General features: G+C 46.4%; 1 protein-coding gene across 2 annotated transcripts in view; it reads left to right on the top strand.

Moving 5' to 3' along the window:
- The first annotated feature begins 10,280 nt into the window (after positions 1–10,280).
- Positions 10,281–19,043, top strand: part of MAPRE3 (microtubule associated protein RP/EB family member 3) — a 52,625-nt gene continuing 43,862 nt past the window's right edge. For both annotated transcript variants that reach the window (XM_055000305.1, XM_055000314.1), the window contains exon 1: positions 10,281–10,438. The gene's annotated coding sequence lies outside the window, so the exon portion shown is untranslated. The remainder of the gene's footprint in view (positions 10,439–19,043) is intronic.

A 19,043-nucleotide genomic window follows, 5' to 3' on the forward strand; every position in this document is an offset into this window, starting at 1 on the left:
ATTTCTCCTGAAGCTAAAAAAAATTCCCATCTGTTTAATTCATTCTTCATAAGGAAGACAATCAGACACTCTGATCATTTTAGTTCATTGTCTCCAACAGTGTCTGTGGGGGAGTATTGGGTTATCCTTCCTGCCAATCACACTTAGCTTATGACAGCCACCCATAAAAGATTCCCTGCCTACCCAACCCTCTCGTTCACATGCATTGGAAATGTGCTTCCACCAAGCTCTGTGGCAGCCAATCCTACTAGTTAGCAGTATTCTGCAAATGGCAGTGCCTGCAGTGCTAGCATTTACCTACCAGCCAGTATTCCCACTGGTCAAAGAAGAAATTTAATAACATTTACCAAGAAATGGCTTTTGGTAAAGGAGTAACCCTCCCGCCCCCCACTTCCAACATCTGGGAGAGATAAGTGGGGCTGCCACACCAACCATATTTCCTTCATTTGGCCTCTTTAATTAGGTCTCAGCAGAACTGGTTTGAGCATCCCAAGCTGAGGCAAAGATTCAAAACACCATCATGTATTATTTATTTCATTTGACTTATATCCCGCCCTCCCCACAAATGGGCTCAGGGCGGCTCATGTCATCCTTAAAACACAATAAATCAATAATCAACTTTAAAAACAGATTTAAAAACTTACATTAAAATACTCTGGCGCCATTATACATAGGCTACTTTGGATACTAATAAAAGACTTGCATGAGTCATAGCTGTGGGTAAAACGCATAGCCGAGGGCAGTCATAGAAGAGTTAGCAATCTTAGATAGGATAAGAGGGGACACCCGCTGGTCCTCAACCAAAGGCCTGGCGGAACATCATTTTTTTAACTATAAAAATGGCAAAACTTTAACTTCTTTGGAGGTACATGTACAGTAACAATTCTTACATGTTACATATGTTCCATATATCCTGTACTCTAGATTTAAGCTTATCTCGATACCCTTCAGAGCCTAATATGATGTTCAGTTCATTATTCTGCTACCTAATCTTTTTCCAGTTTTATGGCCTCACTCGAATGAATCATAATTTGCAATTTAACTAATGCTACATTTTCACCACTGTCCTGTAACAACCAGAACTTTCCTAGTAGGTCCTGTTAAGTACTGACCCAAGAGACGGAGCTCTGTACCTTCCCCATGCAAAACTGGTACTCCGCCACTAAGCTAAAGTACTCTCTCTCATGAAACCTTTATTTTAATTTTTTCATGTTTTTATTAGCTACCTTCGTATTAAAAATGATGGAGACAGCTTATAGCATCAATTTTTTAACAAAGAATTGTAAACAAAAAAGCAGAATTTTAAAAAAGCAGCAGCAGCAAAAGCAATTAAGAGGAGCAAAGAAATAGGATGAAAATTGTCATGTTGTACACAGAAGCAAATGCCTGCATAAATATTTTTAAAAATTACCTTATGACAGCTGTAATCTTCTGCAGTAGCTGACAGGCAGCAGTAAGAGGGCAGGTACATTATCTTGTTTTTATACTGCCTTCCCTCCATGGAATTTAGGCCCTATTTTAGTTTCCTTTCCTGCATGTTATCCTCACACAACGCTCCTGTAAAGATTTGAGAAAGAACCACTATATCAATACCATACAATCATATCTTGTCCCATAAAAGCTCCTGTACTTCTTTTGGGTTCCCATAAACCAAGCAGTTGATCTGAAGAATTGGTTGTGGTGGCATCTGGTGGCATCCGTGAGCTTCCTCAAAATGCATCCCCCAGAGCAATATAATGAGAAGAAGAGAAAGTTACCCAATTGGAAAAAGATACTTGATTTAAAGGGAGGTAACAGGAGTCGTCAGTGGATTTGAGGATGAGAAGGCCTCAGCAGCCACCACTGCCAAGTGGTCAAATAAGCAACCCAGAGGTATTTTTCTCTGCCTTGAGAGTGTACAATTATTTTTTACAGCCCAAGAGTCCAGGCCTGGAAATGACTTCATCATGGCTGTCACACCAGTGTTCCCTCAGAAAGGGAGTCCTTGGTCCCTGGACTTTCTTAGAGGTTCCCTCCGTGGGGTCTCAGATACCTTATAGCTGCTTAAAGTTATTTCTGGAGCAGGCAAATCCTACACAGAGCCTTGTCTAAAGGCCTGTTCAGCTGGAGCTCCGGACTCCTTTTACCTCAGCTAGTACACACATAACTTGCCTAGTCATCCCCATACCAGACATCAGAAGCAGCCCTACTTGCCCTGGTTACTGCCTATCGGCCCTTTCAGTATATTGCCTCATTATGCCTCATCTTCTCAGCAATAAAACAAAGCAGTGGTTTCAAAATCCTGTTCACTACCATCTCTAATCCCCTACTCTTCAGGTGTAGAGCCTGTGTAACAGTGTCGGTACCTTGACCGTGGTCACCCAGCAACTATGACCTTCCAGACTAGGCAGTGTGTTCTCTGGTTGCCAGACAACCCGCCAAGTTCTTCCTCTCTCAGAAACTGGTAACGCTCTTCACTGGTCTGGGACAGACACTTAGCGATGGCAGTGGAAGGAGAATTGCCCCCAAGGTAAGCAGGAGGACCAACGTAGTGATAGAGTTTGAGATTTGTGGGGAGGGGTGAGCTTGTGGTAATAGATTTATGCCCTGATCTGGATAGCCCAGGTGATCCTGATCTCATCGGATTACAGAAGCTAAGCAGGGTTGGCCCTGCTTAATTGGATGGGAGACCTGGTACTTTCTGGTTGTAATTGGATGGGAGACCTCCAACAAAGACCAAGGTTGCAGAGGCAGGAAATGGCAAACCACCTCTGTTAGTCTCTTGCCTTGAACACCCTAACCAGCTGTGGCTTGAGGGCACTCTCCACCACTAATAGATTTATGATGGTTATGCTTGAGAAGCAGTCACTGTTGGTTTCCACAATCTCATTCTCTGATGTGCTTCTGCAGCAGCTTTTCTGGCAAATTTCTTCCCTGCTTCTGGAACCCCAGCACAGCTCCTGGACCATCTAGCACACTTGGGGCTTAAGTAGACCTTGTGCAGATCTGGGACGTGTGTGTGTAGCCATACCTTGGCAAGAGTTAAAAAGAATTCTCCATGGAAAGCTGTTTCAGGAGGTTCATTTGGAGCAAAGAAGCAGCAGGAAGAGGAGGGGTTCAGCTTCCCTTTCCCCTATTGCTGGTCCACTCAAAATTGCCACTTCCGGAAGAATTTTTTTCTGTTTCTGTATAACACCTCGTCACACGGGCTTTTATTTAGCGCTAAAATGGCACTATTTCCCGGCAAACACCCACCTTATTCCAACACTGTAGCGATTTTCTCTCTTCTGCTTTGTGCTTGATAGTCGCGCTATTTTGTGCCTCAGTGTGAATGCCTCACATCGATGTATTTCGCCTCGCAACGTCCTATGCCCTCCCTTCAATCCCAGAATCCATTTCTTCCTGCGACTCCCCTTTTTTTATTTATTATGTCCTTATAACGCCATAACGACATAACACAATGCAAACTTTCTGCTGAAGTAAAAATGACTCAGTCGCCATGGCAGAGTCTTCAGCGATGGGGATCACGCCAGACAGGGAGTTTTCTGCAGGCAAAGGGCTATTTATATAATTTCAAAATTGGAAAAACAAAAGGGTTGTAATGTTTTGCTCTAACGGAATGTTTATATGCTGTTATTCCGTTATAGCGGAATTAAACGCCAGAATAATAAAAAAAGGGGGGGAGGAGGTGCTTCTGCGCGGTTAGAAAGAACAGAACAGAGTGCTTCGGTGTGGACAGCTGGTGGCGCGAAGAGCCGTTAGGTGACCCAAAGAAACGTTACTGTGCTGATAACAGGTAGGACGCTATATGCTGTAAATTTAATGGAAGAGGTGCCCGTGTGACGACGGCCCTAATTAGGCCATACTCTGGATTTTCTCTGTTTTACTGATACCTTCTGGTGTTTGTGGATGAAATATTGCAATTGTCTACTTCATGGTCTTCCTTAGTAATAACTGTCTGGGGTCTGAGCCCCAGCCCCCAGACTTGACAAGAGGGAACAGCAGGGGACAAAAGGGTGGCAGCAACTCCACCCCCCAAGCCGGCAACCAGGGCCAGAACCTACCTACTCCATGGGGAAGGGGCAAAAGGCCAGGACCTCAGAGGGGTGGAGGGGGCAAGGAGAAACCAGCCAGCCCCACCTTCCAGGGGGAAGAGAGGGGGCTAAACAGGCTGGAGGGAAAGGGCCACAGCAGCGGGAAGGTGGGTCCAGCAGCAGCAGCCCAAGCAGAGCCCTTACCTGGCAGGGAGAGGACGCCGCCGCCCAGAGCCACGCCATGGCTAGAAGACAGCAGCCTGGCTCAGGAGTTGCTAGAAGCCAAGCCTCTCCAGGGGGGGCTGCCACAGGCATTCTGGGGGAGGAGATGGGTAACCCCGCCCAGCATTGCTGAGCAGGCAGCGCAGAGGCTGGCTAAGGCAGCTCCTCGTGAGCAGGGCCAGGCAAGCTCAGTAGCTCAGAGGCTGGCTGGGGCAGCTCCTCGTGAGCAAGGCCAGGCAAGCCCAATAGCACAGAGGCTGGCTGTGGCAGCTCCTCGTGAGCAAGGCCAGGCAAGCTCAATAGCACAGGGGCTGGCTGGGGCAGCTCCTTGTGAGCAAGGCCAAGGAGCCCTCAGCTGGGGATGGCTCGCACTCAACCCCACCCTGCCAGCAAGGCAAAAGAGCCCAGGAGGGATTAGTGGTTGGAGGGAAACACCTGGAGGAATGCACAGCTGGGCCCAGTCAGGAGAGGGAACAAGCCTGGAAGGAGGGCGGGGTGGAGAAAGAAAACCCTATAAAGGGTGGCTGGGAAGAGCTCTGTGGTGGTGGGTTTGAGTAGGAGTGATGGAGCAGGGTGGGAGTGGAGAGAAGCCAAGGAAAAGGCAAGAAGGAGAGTGGAGGTTTGAAGGAGAGTCTTGGGAGGAAGAGATGGTGGAAGAGGCAGGGGTTAAGCAGGCCAGGTTGAGCAGGCCAGCGAGTGGATTGAGAGGGAGTCAGGGTGAGGTATACCGCCCCTCCTTCCACAGAGCAGGGTCCTGCAGAATCCCTGGCCCCCCCTGTGACATCGGGGCAGACTGCCCAGTGCCACGCCCAGCGGCAGCTGCAGCAAGCCCTGACAATAACATTCTGAGCAGGGTACAGGGTGGCATCTGCCATTGTCAGCTCCTTCTGTTCACTTTCTGGCACTGAGCACCTGGAGTGTCCCTTGGGGCTGGCACACTCACTGCAAAGAAACAAAAGGACTTAGGAGGACCCTAGGCCAGATGTTTTCTGTGTGTGGCCTTCCAAAGTATCTTTACCATTCAACGCAATTCACAAATACTAGTTTGGCACAATCCACAAGAACCCTAGTTTATACCAAGACATGGAATTATAACTATCTCAAGTTTGTTTTTCTGAGTCATGACCACACCATAAATCCAACACAAGCATAAAGCAATCCAAGCAGATGCAATAAACTGTTTTTGATGTAAAGCTACCCGATAGTTCTGTCAATAGGAAGCAATAGGAAGTAATTTTGAGACTCTCTATTTAACAGAACCAGTGGTTATCTCCTTGGAGATCCTCCTTGGAGAGGCATACAAATTCACTGATTCAACTGGTCTGGTGCTTATACAGACAAGCCAAAGCAGTAAGGAGACATCTCTGCCCTTGGTCTCAAGATTAGAAAGTGCAACAGAACATATTAATGCCTACTCACTTTGCTATAAACCCCCCTTCCCCCCTTTATAAAACCCCAAAGCCATGCCCATCACATGCACAAAGCTTGCCTGTGACCAACAGGGCCGTGACTCTATTTTCCCTGGAGCTCCTCACTGTTGCAATAGTCTTGTATTATGCAAGTCTGAATGTAAGAGCTTCTGAAGTTGCAGTCTTCTGGCTCTCTTTTGCAATGCTGGTCATGTAGCCCCAGGGCAGGCTTGTGCAGAGATAAAGAGCCTCCACTACCCATGTGAGCCCAGGAAACGGAGCCAATTTCACAAGGCCCCTGCGCGTTTCAATTTGAAATCTTCAAACTATGTTTATGTCCACACTTTCGAATAAGAGCATTATAGTGTTCGTTTCCTGCAGGCCATTTCCCCAACAATGCATTGAGTGAGATTCATGAGATCAAGATACAGGGTGAATTGACATGTCTCAGAGGGGGAGATGGCAATGGTCCCTACTTCAAGTGTAAACACTGAACATTAGAAAGGAATTGCAAGCCACACTGCTAGGAGGAAGTCCCAGTACTTTTGTACAAGTGCCCTTTTGCCAACTGAACAAGCAATCCAAACAGTGGTTTGGGGCAGCAATTCAGATGGTGTAGCACATGACTTTCATCGAGTTGCCAATATCTGGGAATGGCAAGCTCTTTTGGGCTGGCCCTGCTCCTGGGTGCATACAGGGCAGAGATTGAAAGTCCATCAGAGCCACTTCAGTGCCCTTCAAAGCCTCTGTGTGGCTCCTGCACTTAGTCTTCAGACCTATATCTTTGATGAAGTGGGCTCAGGCTGTTAAAAGTTTTTTCTACGATAAATGGATAGTGTTTAAGGTACCATGAGACTCTTCACTGTTCTGTCTGCAGTAGACTAACATGCCTCCCCCCACCCGGTGGAATTAGATTTTTACACTTTTTTCATGACAGTAACTGCATCCATTCCATTCTGTAACCCACAATGAATTAAGCAGATTAGCATTTTTTTGATATCCCTTGTCAGATAATTTAACCCATCTGACTAACTTCATTTTAATTTGTGGATTTCTAGCTTTGGAGATTTAATTTACACCTGCCCGGTCTGCTGTGGCTTGCTTGAGATAGTTGTAATCCACACACTGATTTCATAGAAGAAAAAGATTCACTTTACACAACTTTTGGGTTACTCGTTCAAACTTCAGCTACTCTTTCAAAGCTTAGATGTTTGGAGAAAAACTTTTTAAAAAACACACCAAAATATTGCAGACATTGCACCAGGACTGCTTGAAACAGACCCCCTTAAAAGAAGGGGTGGAAATTACTAAATCTGTGTCATTCCTAGAGAAAAGTGGTCCTTGAGAGCACTGTCTCTCAACACTATGGGTAGAAAACAAAAAAGCGGGCTACAACTCATGACTCTTGCAAGTGAATTGCAAAGCCAGGAGGGAGGAGGAGGAACAGTGTAAGCTGGGAAAGGAGACTCTAGCAAGCTGAATGGTAAAACCGGGTTTGCCTCTGAATTTGCAAAATGGCCATGAAATACAGCTTGTTGCTGTATTAAAAATTAATAATAAAATGTGTTCAGAGCGAACTGAAATAGGATTCCTACATTTCATGCCGATGAGGGAGGAAGCAGTATGGAGTTTTGTTGCAAGTGCAAAAAAGCGACAATAAACTGGACTGCTGATCCCCGTCCTGCAAAGCACATGTGGTTCAAATCCCATCCCTGTTGAACATTATTGCACAGTTGGTTCTTGTGGTGTAGCGATTAGAGTGCTGCTCTAGGATCTGAGAAGCCCAGGTTTGAATCCCCACTCTGCCATGGAGGGTCACTGGGTGATCTCAGGCCAGTCACAAACTCTCAGTTTATCATACCTCACAGGGTTCTTCTGAAGATAAAATGGAGGAGAGGAGAACAACATAAGCCACCTTGGTCCCCTCTGAGGAGAAAGGCAGGGTATAAATGAAGTAAATAAGTTACAAGTAGTTCCTCTTTCAAAAAGTTTGAGAACCACTGCTTTAGAGGATGGCAAGTTTCAAGCCATGCTTTTGGTTCTGCCTGAGTTGGGTACAGCTAGGGTTGCCAGTCTCCAGGTGGGGCCTGGAGTCTGGAGATCTCCTAGAATTACAACTGATCTCCGGGCGGCAGAGATCAGTCCCCCTGGAGAAAATGGCTGCTTTGGAGGGTGGACTATGTGGCATACCATTCTGAGGCCCTTCCCCTCCCCAAAACCTACCCTCTCCAGCCCCCCCCCCAATCTCCAGGAATTTCCCAACCTGGACCTGGCAACCCTAGGTACAGCATGGCAATGAAGACTCAGGAATATATTTAGAGGGAAGCAGATACGTTTGGGGACAAGGGAGGAAGTTCCCTGATATAGCTCTTCATGAATTTAGGGGTGTTTGAATTTAGTGGGGGCTTGGGCTTCTGCTTTTTTTAAATGTGAAATTGTTGCTTTTGTATTTGTTTAGTTCTCTGTATGCTTATAGTGCTGAGGGACAATGCATCCAGGTCACTCTGGATTTAATTCCTGTCCTGTGTAGTGTTTGAAGTTCTATCCAGTATTTTACCATCCACTAATGTTATAGGCATATAACCTGCTCTCCTTTATAGAAGCCACTTTGTTGAAGATGCTGAACTGTGCTGAATATAGAACAGCAATCCTTTTCTTTTGGCATGTCAGTCTCTGTTTTACTGATCTTGGTTTTTGGCTTTCTAGTATATCAAGTAAGTATCTGGTGAGGCGACATATCAGTTTTCTAAACAAACACCCCCTTATGCATAATTTAATTAGATCAGGTTTTCCAGGTGAGCTCTGCCCCAGAACTTATTTTTAGTGCCAGAGCTGCCTTCTTGAGCCTGTGAAATAATAATAAAGGAGAGAATGAGCAGAGGCAGAGTGTATTCCTCTCCCCACTGAGTTAGCACAGCCTTCCCTGATACGTCTGGGATTAGACAGCAGGACTTTTTGTCAGAGGGTACCAGTTTCAGGACAACATCAACCTTGGCATTTAAAAAAAAGAATTTTAAAACCCATCACTGTCCTTTCAGGTCCCTTCTAACTGTCCCTTCTAACTGAATCTCTTCCCCCTCAAATTTACTCAAGTCTATCAAGTGAAAAGTGTCTATTAAGCGGCATGCATGCTGTAACCCTTCCTGGTTTGAAGGCACATGTTAACAGCATCCTTGCTGAAGTCAAAGAAGGCTGGCTCCAATCAGTGCCTATCTGAAAGACCACCTTACGAATTTTATGTAAGTCATCTTGAGTTCCATGGAAGAAAGGTTTTATGTATTATCAATTAATTAACAATCCATCAAGCGAGTTACCTTGTCAAAAACAAAAATTAGGTTGAATAGACAGGATTTAATAGATTAATAATTTATATAGCCCTTTTTAACTGCAAAGCATTTTGTGATTTTATGTCATGCATTATAACCTGCCCTGGGCATGCTATGCATACATTTACAAGTTTTATCTTTTAAAAAGAGGAGAAAGTAAAGCAATCTATGTTGCCAATTAGCACATAATGTAAAGCAATGTTGTAAATAGTGCTTTTTGCATAGCCCCCAGTACCATACCTTTACCACCATCCAGCCAGTCTATACGAGATGCCAGGAACCAGCTGACAAATCGACCATTGCTTGATTTGTTCTGCTCTTGTGAAGACAGAAAAGGGGCTAGCAAGCATATACCTTCTTGGATTATCAGTTCCCTGCTTTTAGGAACAGATGCTTGGCTGGCATTTTATCTCCTGGAATTGTTCTGAGAGTATGGCTAGTAGTCTTGGAATGTCTACAATGGGTCACTTATTAGTACCCCTAAAATTGTTGCTATCCTACTCACCACTTATGTGTTTATTTTCCTCTGACTCTGTAACCTTCCTTGAAGTGTTGCCAATTGGCCAGAATGCCACCCTTCTGAGAAAAAAGTACTTTAAATGCTTTATTTTCCTACTTTCTCTAACCCCTGCCCCCTTTTCCTTTTAGAAAGCAATAAAAAATGATAGAGGACATTCTGTCCATGGCATGGAACCAATGGATCTTGTTATTTTTAAACGGAAGCTTTAAAATAGGCACTCTGCACATGTTCAAGGCCTCACTCTGCACAAAACCAGTTTTGTTTTAATGCTAGGTTTGAAAAGGCGCAGGAACCGAGGTTCCAGAAGCTCAGAAGACGGTCCTTGGGTAGGAAGTACCAGGGGGTCAAAGGTGTGGGTTTGGGACCAAGTGGATCAGATAGGGTTGCCAACCTCCAGGTGAGGTCTGGAAATCTGCAAAGATTTCCAAAGTACAGAAATCAGTTTCTCTGGAGAAAATGACAGCTTTGGAGGGTGGACGCTATGGCTTTATACCCACTGAGGCCCCACCCCGCCCCAAACCCCGCCTTTCAAAGACTCCACCCCCAAATGTCCAGGAATTTCACAATTCTGAGTTGGCAACCCCAGACAGTTTGAGGCTGGAGCCGGGAGAAGAAGAAGAAGGGGAGCGGGAAGCGTGTGGGCGGGGCTTCTAAGGCTGCAGTTACCATGAGAGCTGGATTAGAGGTTCGCTCTCTCTCCCGCCCTTTGCGGTTGCTATGGCACCGGGAAGGGAGGCGGGGCTAAGGCCGAGGCCCGGCAGGTCCCTGTTCTGGCAGGGTGGCGCATGCGCAGGAGGTCTCTCTTTTCCCCCCTCACAGAGCCGGCCCGATCGGTGCGAACTCAGAGGCCCCGAAGCGCCGGGGGAGTCGCCGCCGCCGCCGCCGCTGCCGGTAGGAAGAGGCAGGCCGGAGGAGGCAGCCAGCCGCCGTCGCCGCGCCGGCACCGCCGTGAGTGCTAGGGGGTGTCAAGGCAACAAAATGGAAATGTGCCCCGTCATCGCCTTCCTCCCCCCATTATTGGGCATCGCTCGCGTTTCTTCTCTCGCCCCAGCGCCACTGCAGTGGGGGGCGGGGGCGACCAGGCGGCGGCTGTTCCCACCTTGAGGCGGGGCGGCGGCGATGCACGCGCCCGGTTGGAGCGCGGGGCGGGGGTGGTGGTGGTGGTGGATTCTGCTGCGCATCTCGGCCGGAGCTCCGGGGCCTCTGCTCGGGGTGCGCTGCGGCGGGCAGCGGGAGTCGGTGCGTTGTCCCCGCCAGTGCAGCTCCTACGTCCCCGCTCCTCTGCCAGCTGGCTACTCAGGTGGGCTGCGGGCGGCGGGGCATAGCTCGCCAGGCCCGCCGGTGCTGAAAGGGCGCCTTGGCCTTGGAAGCGCCCTCTGCCTTCCTCGGGGACCAAGGATAGGCCGCCTCTCTTGAAGCCGAGGGGGGCAGCCGCTTTGAAGCCCAGTGCAAACTCCGTCCCCAGTCTGGCTGGGATTCCTGGCAGCTGAGAGTCACCCCCGGCCCTCGGGCAAAGAGTGCCTCTGGGAGCCCTCGCCCTGTTCCGATCCAGCCCAAGCAGCTCTTGAATCTGGGGCTCCGGATTTCTGTTCTCCAGTCCATCCCTCCTCCTCCAGCTGCCCTGCTGAGGCCACAGTCCCTCTGAGAAGTTGAAGCAGGTCTGGCCTTCTCCACCCCCACCCGCCGAGCTGTACTGAACAGGCGAACTCAGCAAGGTAGACTCAGAGCTGGAAGGGACCTAACTTGGAGTTGATCCCTTGTTGACAGGTAACGAAGGGCAATTGAGTCCTTGTTGACAGGTGACAGAACGGAGGGCTTGAGAAAGCCTTTTGTTTGGTAAGACCTTGGTATCTTGCTGTTGCTCCTGCAAAGTGGCGAGTATAGTTGTTCCTGATCCTAAACTCCTGGCCATTTGGGGACTGTTGGTGTGTAGGCTAACTTGAAAACCTCACATGTCTCTCCGTAGTGAAGGAAGGCGCATGCACACATCCAGTGTGTGGTCTATGTGCACAGAGGACTTTCTGTTCAAGCTAGGGTCACATTTTAGGGGAGAGTGACGATGAAGGTTTAGTGGTGAGAGGAGCCGTTTTTCTGGGTTAAAGATGGCCTTCTCTTGTTTCTTCGGCAGAAACTGTCAAGCCAGTTCAGTCAAAACACACAAGAAAGAGCCATGCAAGCATGTTCTACTTCAGCAGGTTGGTTGGGTGCTGTCAGGAGAGGAGACTGAGCTTCATCTTTCTTTGAAGTTTATCTCTCAGTTCTGGCCCCTCAACCAAAACTTGAGTCTCGATATATTAGGTTCATTTCAGTTTGGTGATTTTGTGTGTTGGTCACACAGAAAGGTGACCTAATTCTGGACCTTTGCTTTAACAGGGGATCTATGGTCCAAATCCCATTGCCTGTCCATGTCTTACTGGCTGCCATCCTGCTATGGCGTAAAGACGGAGGTTTCTTATGTTTAGAACAAAGATGGATGGCATCAAGCTATAGAGCGCGAGATTGTGTTCAAGAAGGCATTGCTAAATTGGAGGCAGCTCAGCTATGGGAAAAGCTGTCTTAGTAGGGAAGAGGGGTGTCTTTTTAAAAAGTTATCAGGGGTGCTTTATAGGACATCCATTCTTGAGAATGGAGCTTGGGGTGAGCTAGGTGACTATTAAGTTATTTCCAGCTTGGTGTTTTTGTGTGTTGGTCACAGACAGGTGACCAAGTTACTGAACCTTTTTACCAGAACTGTTCCATGACTATGAAATTTCATTCCCCTCATTCCTTGTCACTATCGCTGATTGACCCTTTAGGAATCCCTGGCATAGTGTAAGAGGGTGTGAGGGAACTGTCATTCAATGAGCCACCTGGGGGGCTTTGCCTTTGCAATCAGCCTGCCAGTGCAGTGTCTGGATGCCAGTAGCCTGTGTCAGTGCTTCCATTATAAGCATAGTATTGAGCAACTGTTCTGTCGGCAAGCGAGGATTCCTGCGCCAGGAGACTGCTACTTGTGGATTCCACAAGCGCATGTGGGTGAACTCCCTGCCTTTAGGCTCCAGAATGCCTCCTCTGGACGCTCTTGCAGCTGCTGCAGAGAGCAAGAGAAGGTGTGGCTGTGCTTACCATTGGAAGGATGCAGCTGTCAGAACCTGTTTGGTAAGGCTCAGGGCCTCCAATCTAGCAAACGGAGCTCTCCCCCTCCCCACTTTTGGCTGTAGATCTTCTTGTGGTATCAGCATTCTCCCTTGAGTGACAGCCACTTGCATGTGGCCTTCTTTTTTGGCGCATACTTTTCTTTTTGCCAAGTCACAAGACAGACCCAGCCGCATCTGATAAGGTTCTGCCTGAGCCTGTGCAGGATCCGTTCTCTAACAGCCTAGCCGAATGGCAGTTGCTGTGGTAAGGGAGATGGGAATAAAATGGGCTTCTTTACCTATCCTGCAAAGCACCTTGCAACCCAACTTTAAAGGTATCTTATCACCTGTAATGCACTAGACATGTCTTCATGCTCTTTGAAAACCTTACCTTAGGGAAAACGTTTCATGATGTTGAGTGCCAAAAAAATTAATAGGTTTGTGAACTGCCCCTAATTCATACATATGCGTCATTTGATTATGCCTAACTGAATATGTGAAAAGGCTCAGCTGAAAAACTGGGTTGATGTGTTGTGAAAGTTCTTCCTGCGATGACTCATTTACTCACGAAGCCCTTTGGAGTCCCTTTTTGGACATCTTGCTGCCCCTTGATTTATAGGCAGATGCTCCCTTTCCCTGCCTGGGATTGCCTTATCTTGGGAAGTTTCGCCTCACTATTCTGCAGGTCTTGCCTTAAACGCTGATTTTGATCACCCTTGAACTTGCCTGGCATTAATATTTATGAGGCTGTCGGAGAGAGTACTTGGCGCTTGAGACAGCTGTTTCCCCCTAAACGAGCCTTCAGGAACTGCCTGTCTCTGTAGAGGCTCCAGGCAGGTACACGTGGGGGTGTGTGCCTGTGTTTGGAGGGATCACACGAGGAGGGGTGTCCTCCTCTCCGCAAGCATGGGAAGCAAGTCTGTTTTGTGTTGCGTGATTCCTCTGAAGCCAGTGCAGCCTTCGAACAAGTCACTGAGGGAAGGCGGGTAAAAGGTAGAAGGGAGTGTGCTTTTTTTGGTGGCTGATGGCCATTTATTATAGAACAGTGCATTCTGAACGTGCAAGTCAGGCCGATACAGGGGAGAAGGAATCCTGTCATGAAGAAGAAGCAGGAGAGGGAATGAGGTTCCAAGTGGTAAAGAGAGAGTTTGAGGAGGCAGTTTGAGGCACAGTCTGAAGAAATATTTTGTACTCTGGGACTGAAAGCCTCGAGGCCTTTTTGGAGCCATCATGAGATTTTAGGTGCTGTCTTTGCACAGGTCTGTTTAAAATTTCAACTGCCAGCTCCTTTGGATTTTTCCAGTTGAGACCTAAGCAACTGCTAATGGATGCCCATATGACTTCCCTTTAAACTATTCCACAACCTCTCCAGGCAGCTGCTTCTGCTGATCTTTGACAGATACTGGTATTTGTCCCCCTACCCTTTTTATATCTTTGAAAATGTTCAGTGTATCTGGATATGGGTGAGTAGAGTTTGAGGCCTCTTCCTTTGTCACAGGAAAAGATTGCTAGGAAAATTTCAGGAGCGCCGTCTGCTTTTCTGTCTTGCAGTGCAACCATTTCAGTGGCTCCTGAGGCCCCATCTCAGTTAATGAGGCTGTGGAATGTTTCCTCATGTTTTCTGACAATATTTGCAGCATCACTTGGGATGGGCAGTGGCGATGGCTGGAGAAGAGGCTGAGGCTCAGAAGACACAGTGCTGTGGATTTTACCCATGGACTACTTGTTGTAGTCGTGGTGTCAAGTGCGAGTAAATGTGTGAAGCCTGTTGTGGCTTTGTTGGGAAGCTGATACCAATCCCCACACGTACTATTCTTCCTAGTGGTTAGAGTTTCAGATAAGGATCTGGGAGACCCAAGTTCCCAAGTGGGAAACCCACTTTACTGTGGAAGATTGCTGGGTAATCTTGGACTTGTCACATATTCTCAGCCTAACCTACCTTGCAGGGTTGTTGTGAGGATAAAGTGGAGGGGGGAGAATGACATAAGCTGCTTTGGGTCCCCATTGGGGGAAATGCCAGGGTATAAATGAAAATAATAAATAAAATTGTACTACTTCTCAACTCACATATCATTCCATCCTGTGGTGGAATTGCCACAGCTCACTTCTCATCTAGAGAGTCTATATTGTTCTTGATCTGTTGCCTTTTTTAGCAGACTGCCAGGGTGGGTTCACTCGCTGGGTGGGTAGGTTCACTCGCTGATTTGCAGTAAACGATAAGGCAGAGCAGCTAGGAGCCTGGTTAAAAATTTGCTAATGAAGTTTTGACAGCCCTGATTGCTTTTGGGCCTGGATAAAAATCACAAGAGGCTGCAGAACTGGCCTTGTTTAATTACGTTTTATGTGACAAAGGTCTGCCCACACACAATGTGTAACGTTTGCTTTCCCAGCAGTTGTGGCAAGACAGTGCTGTGGGTTTGGGCTGGGTTTAAATAAGGCCCTTATTGCTTGATGGGTTGAAGGAGTTGCTGTTTCTGTGGGGGGGGGGGAGGGAAAAGTCGGTATCTAGGTACCAAAATCCAATTGTTTTTCAACAAAAATCACCATGGAGTTGTGTGGGGACTTTCTTAAGAGAGATTTGGGATAGAAGGTAAGTCTTTAGGTTTTAGACAAAAGATCACTGCTGCTCCTTGAAGTATCTGAAGTGGAGCTCTGACTCTCAAAAGCTCATACCCTGAAAATCGTGCTGGTCTCTAAAGTGCCACTGGGCTCAGATCCTGCTTCTCCTTGAAGTGGACTGTGTGTGTGTACGTTCGCACCCTCACACGTGCTTGTGTGCATGCACTCTGGAAATGGTTCATAACAATTGCTTATCTTAGATTTCTGTAGTGTCTTGGCAGATAGCTGCAGGACCTGGGTTTAATTCTTCTTCTCCATGGTTACTTTTATTGGGAGTATAGAGTTATTTATATATTGCATAATGCTTTAGTCTTTGTATCTATCCCGCCCTAACTCTGATTCCTCTTTGCTATATAGAGGCGAAAGTGGGTGAGATCTTGCTCCTGGTCACCCTTCAAACGTCACTAGATAAAGTGTGGTACTTGGTTCACGTACCCAGGCTTGAGTTCTGCCATCTCTGCAGGAGGGAGTATCTTTTGGCAGTTATAATAGTCCTGTGGCACATCTTGTGAGCAACTCAGCAGAACAAGTCAGAATTGCGCTGGGACAGAAAGTTGATCAAATGTAGTTCACAGAAACCTATGCTAGAACAGCAGCAAAGACTTTTGGGAATGAGAACCTTGTGAGAACATGGTCTAGAGACCACTGCCTCCAGGTGTTTTCCAGGACATCTATTCCCTTCAGTTATTTTGTGGTTCTGTTACTTTATTACCCTCATGAGTTGCAGTGGACTCGTGAGGGAGAGGAAGCAGACTGGCGAGGGAAAGTTTCCAACCACTCAGAAACATGAAAATGGACAGACTGAACCTTTGACTCATAAAGCAGATGCTGGTATTTCTCTTTGTAACCCCTCTCCTCATATAATTCCACTCCTGACTATTCTTCCCTCATACACATCTAGCCATTAGAAATAGCTGACTTAGATTACGGCTTGCAGCTGCCAGATCACAGAAACATTGGTGAATGAAGGGTAGTGCGTGGAGGGGTGGATACAAGGAAATCCCCCTTTGTTCTACCTACTTCCTGCCTGGACCATATCTCAGATCCGTGGTACTCAAGCTGTGAGGCAGGTCTCCCTCTTTCTCACTGTTTTGCAGTTGCAGTTTTTCCAACTTTGCATTCCTGACCCTGGGATCCTAGGATTTCTGAATATGCCTGACTTTAACAGCACCACTGACTCGGAACAATGCAATAATGTGACAGCAGGGTTTACTATGGAGGCATAACAAAATGTTTTCCAACCATATGTTTCTTCTGCAGACTGTATAGACAGTCAGGCTGTTGGAGTACGGCAGCATCATTAAAGTCCAGATGGAGTGCAGTCAGATGGGGGAGATGGTGCAGAGGTTGCGTTTGTGGAGGGCACAGAACTGCTAATTTGGGCACAGTAGAGGCTGCGGACTTCTCTGGCTCGGAGTCATGAGCCTAGGTGTTTACAATTGCCTCTGAAATGCTTTGTAGCCTGCCTTGAAAATCCCTATGCCCAGACTTCAGTGTCTTATTGAGATTGCTTGGTGTAGAAAAGGCTGTTTGTATGCGTCTGCTACATGTGTTCCAGGGCTAAACCTTTCTAATTAAGACTGGACATATGCTAAGTATTCCTAGGTTTGTAATGTTTCTTTGCCCTGTGGTTTTGTGTGGTAGTTGAGAGGTTCTCAGTTTTTCGAGATGCAAGTAATGAATGATTTTGGGAAATGCTTCAAGGGGAACTGATGCTTTGAAGCTGTGAGGAGGAATCAGAAATACATCATTCCTTGTACTTATGAGAATTTCAGTGTTGGGCTTGTGAAAACATCAGTTGTTAATTTTCAGTTCTATAAATCATAGGAAATGTAGCTCACTTAAAGTTTGCATAAGCACAGGGAACCCCCAAATCAAAACAGCAGGCCAGATTTTGCACTGTTTTTCCTTTCCTTTCTTACTGTGCAGGGTCTAAACTTCTTGTTCATGCTGCCTTCTGGTCTCTGTTCCTTCATTTGGCTGTGCAATAACAGAGTGATGCTCTGGGGAAAAATAGTGTCTGGAGATGCAAGATTTTTCCAGCCTACATAAAACTATTCTTGGTCAGGTTGGAGTCATTGCCTGGGCTTAGGAGCAAATACATCCTCATCGACTGTTGGTGCTGGGCTGTCAATACTGAGAATCTTCCAATGTATTCCTGCAGAGTTATTCCAGTCTAAGCCCATTGAAATCAATGAGGTAACTCTGCTTAAAGATTGCATTGTTAACTTGTTCTTCATGCTTTAAAGAATTATCTACCAGCAGCTATTTTAATTTCCTTTGTGGGGAAAGCATGTGGGGCAGAGGCTGATTATTAATTTATTTGGTGATTTTTATCCTTCCTAGCCTCCAAGGAGCTCAAAGGTGGCATACATGGTTCTTACCAGCTCCATGTTATCCTTGCCCTGTGAGCTAGATTAGGCTGAGTATGAGTGACTGCCCCAAGGCTACCCAGCAAGCTTCCATGGCAGAATGGGAACTCATACCTGGTCTTCCCGGTCCTAGTCCAACTTACTAACTACTATGCCATACTGACACTCTGACACTTATGCTGTCTTCCTTGAGCCCTGTGGGGCATAATTCAGGGTGTTGCTTTTGACCTGGAAAGCCTAAGGCCAGCATTGTCTGAGCCTGTTACTTCTGTTGTATCCCATCATGTTCTTGCTCAGCGTAATTTGTTCTCTTAACAAAGTCACCTGTGTGAAAAATCCAAACAGCATTGAGTTGAAATGGCTGCCCTGGAAGCAATAGTATTCTTGGCCCCTGGAGTCATATCAAAGCCAGAGTCAGTATATCTTCTGGATGCTGGCAAAATCCTATTCTCTGGACCCAGTTTTGCAGATTGGGATTAGGTGGAATTTTAAACCGTTTGACTGCATTGTTGGTTTTAATCCTCCCAATGTGCGCCCATGCACTTCCAAGTATATCCTTGCAACACCAGAGGTTAGTTTTTTTAAAAATGAAAACATCTTCTCAAGATGCTGAATTTTGGGGCCAGGACTCTATACTTATGCATACTCACAGCACCTATATACAAAATACAGCTTTGACACTGTGTGTTCTGTGGCCCCATTCCATGTGTGCAGTTTCTTTTTCTCCTACCCTCAGTGTCTGCCTTTATTAAAGAGCTTGTTTCCGTTTATCTTCTGATACAGCACTTAGTTTTTAAGCACTGTAGAGATAGGATTGTTCAGTATCAGATACTACTTGAGTCTCAGAAGCAGCTTCCAGTTGAGATGGTAACTTTCCATGCATTTAGAAGCTGTGGGTGGGAAACTTCGAGGACATTTGAAATGTGCAATATGTATTATCTAAAGATTTAAAATGTTCAACTTTCAAGACAGAGCTACTTTGTACATAATGCATTCTAACGCTTGATCATTCTATGACATCTTAAAATTAATTTTATTCAAAAATAACTAAAGATATACTCAGTGCTGGAGTTAGAGAATGAGCTTATCTTAATTTGTGATGGTCAAGAAAATGGGGGAAGAAATAAGATTTACTGTAATGATTTTAAGTAAATGTGTGTATGTGTCTTTAAATGCTTGGTGTGGTATAGACGAAGGGGGGGGTTGAAAGAGGGATGAATGAGTGATATGATTGGTTGATGATTGAGAGTGTGGGTGGAGTGAATGCAGATTTTAGTTACTGAGGGAGAAAAAAAGATTCAGTTAGGGCAAGAGAGGCAAGCTGTGTGCGGCCTGAGTATTTTTAAGCAGTTCTGAGAGAAATATTTAGTCAGGAGAAAGCAGGCAAGCTGTGTGCAGCCTGAGCTTGTTTATGTTGTCCGAGAGAAATATAACCTGTGTGGAAGC

This window comes from Eublepharis macularius, chromosome 1 (genome assembly GCF_028583425.1).
Source record: "Eublepharis macularius isolate TG4126 chromosome 1, MPM_Emac_v1.0, whole genome shotgun sequence".
NCBI lineage: Eukaryota > Metazoa > Chordata > Lepidosauria > Squamata > Eublepharidae > Eublepharis > Eublepharis macularius.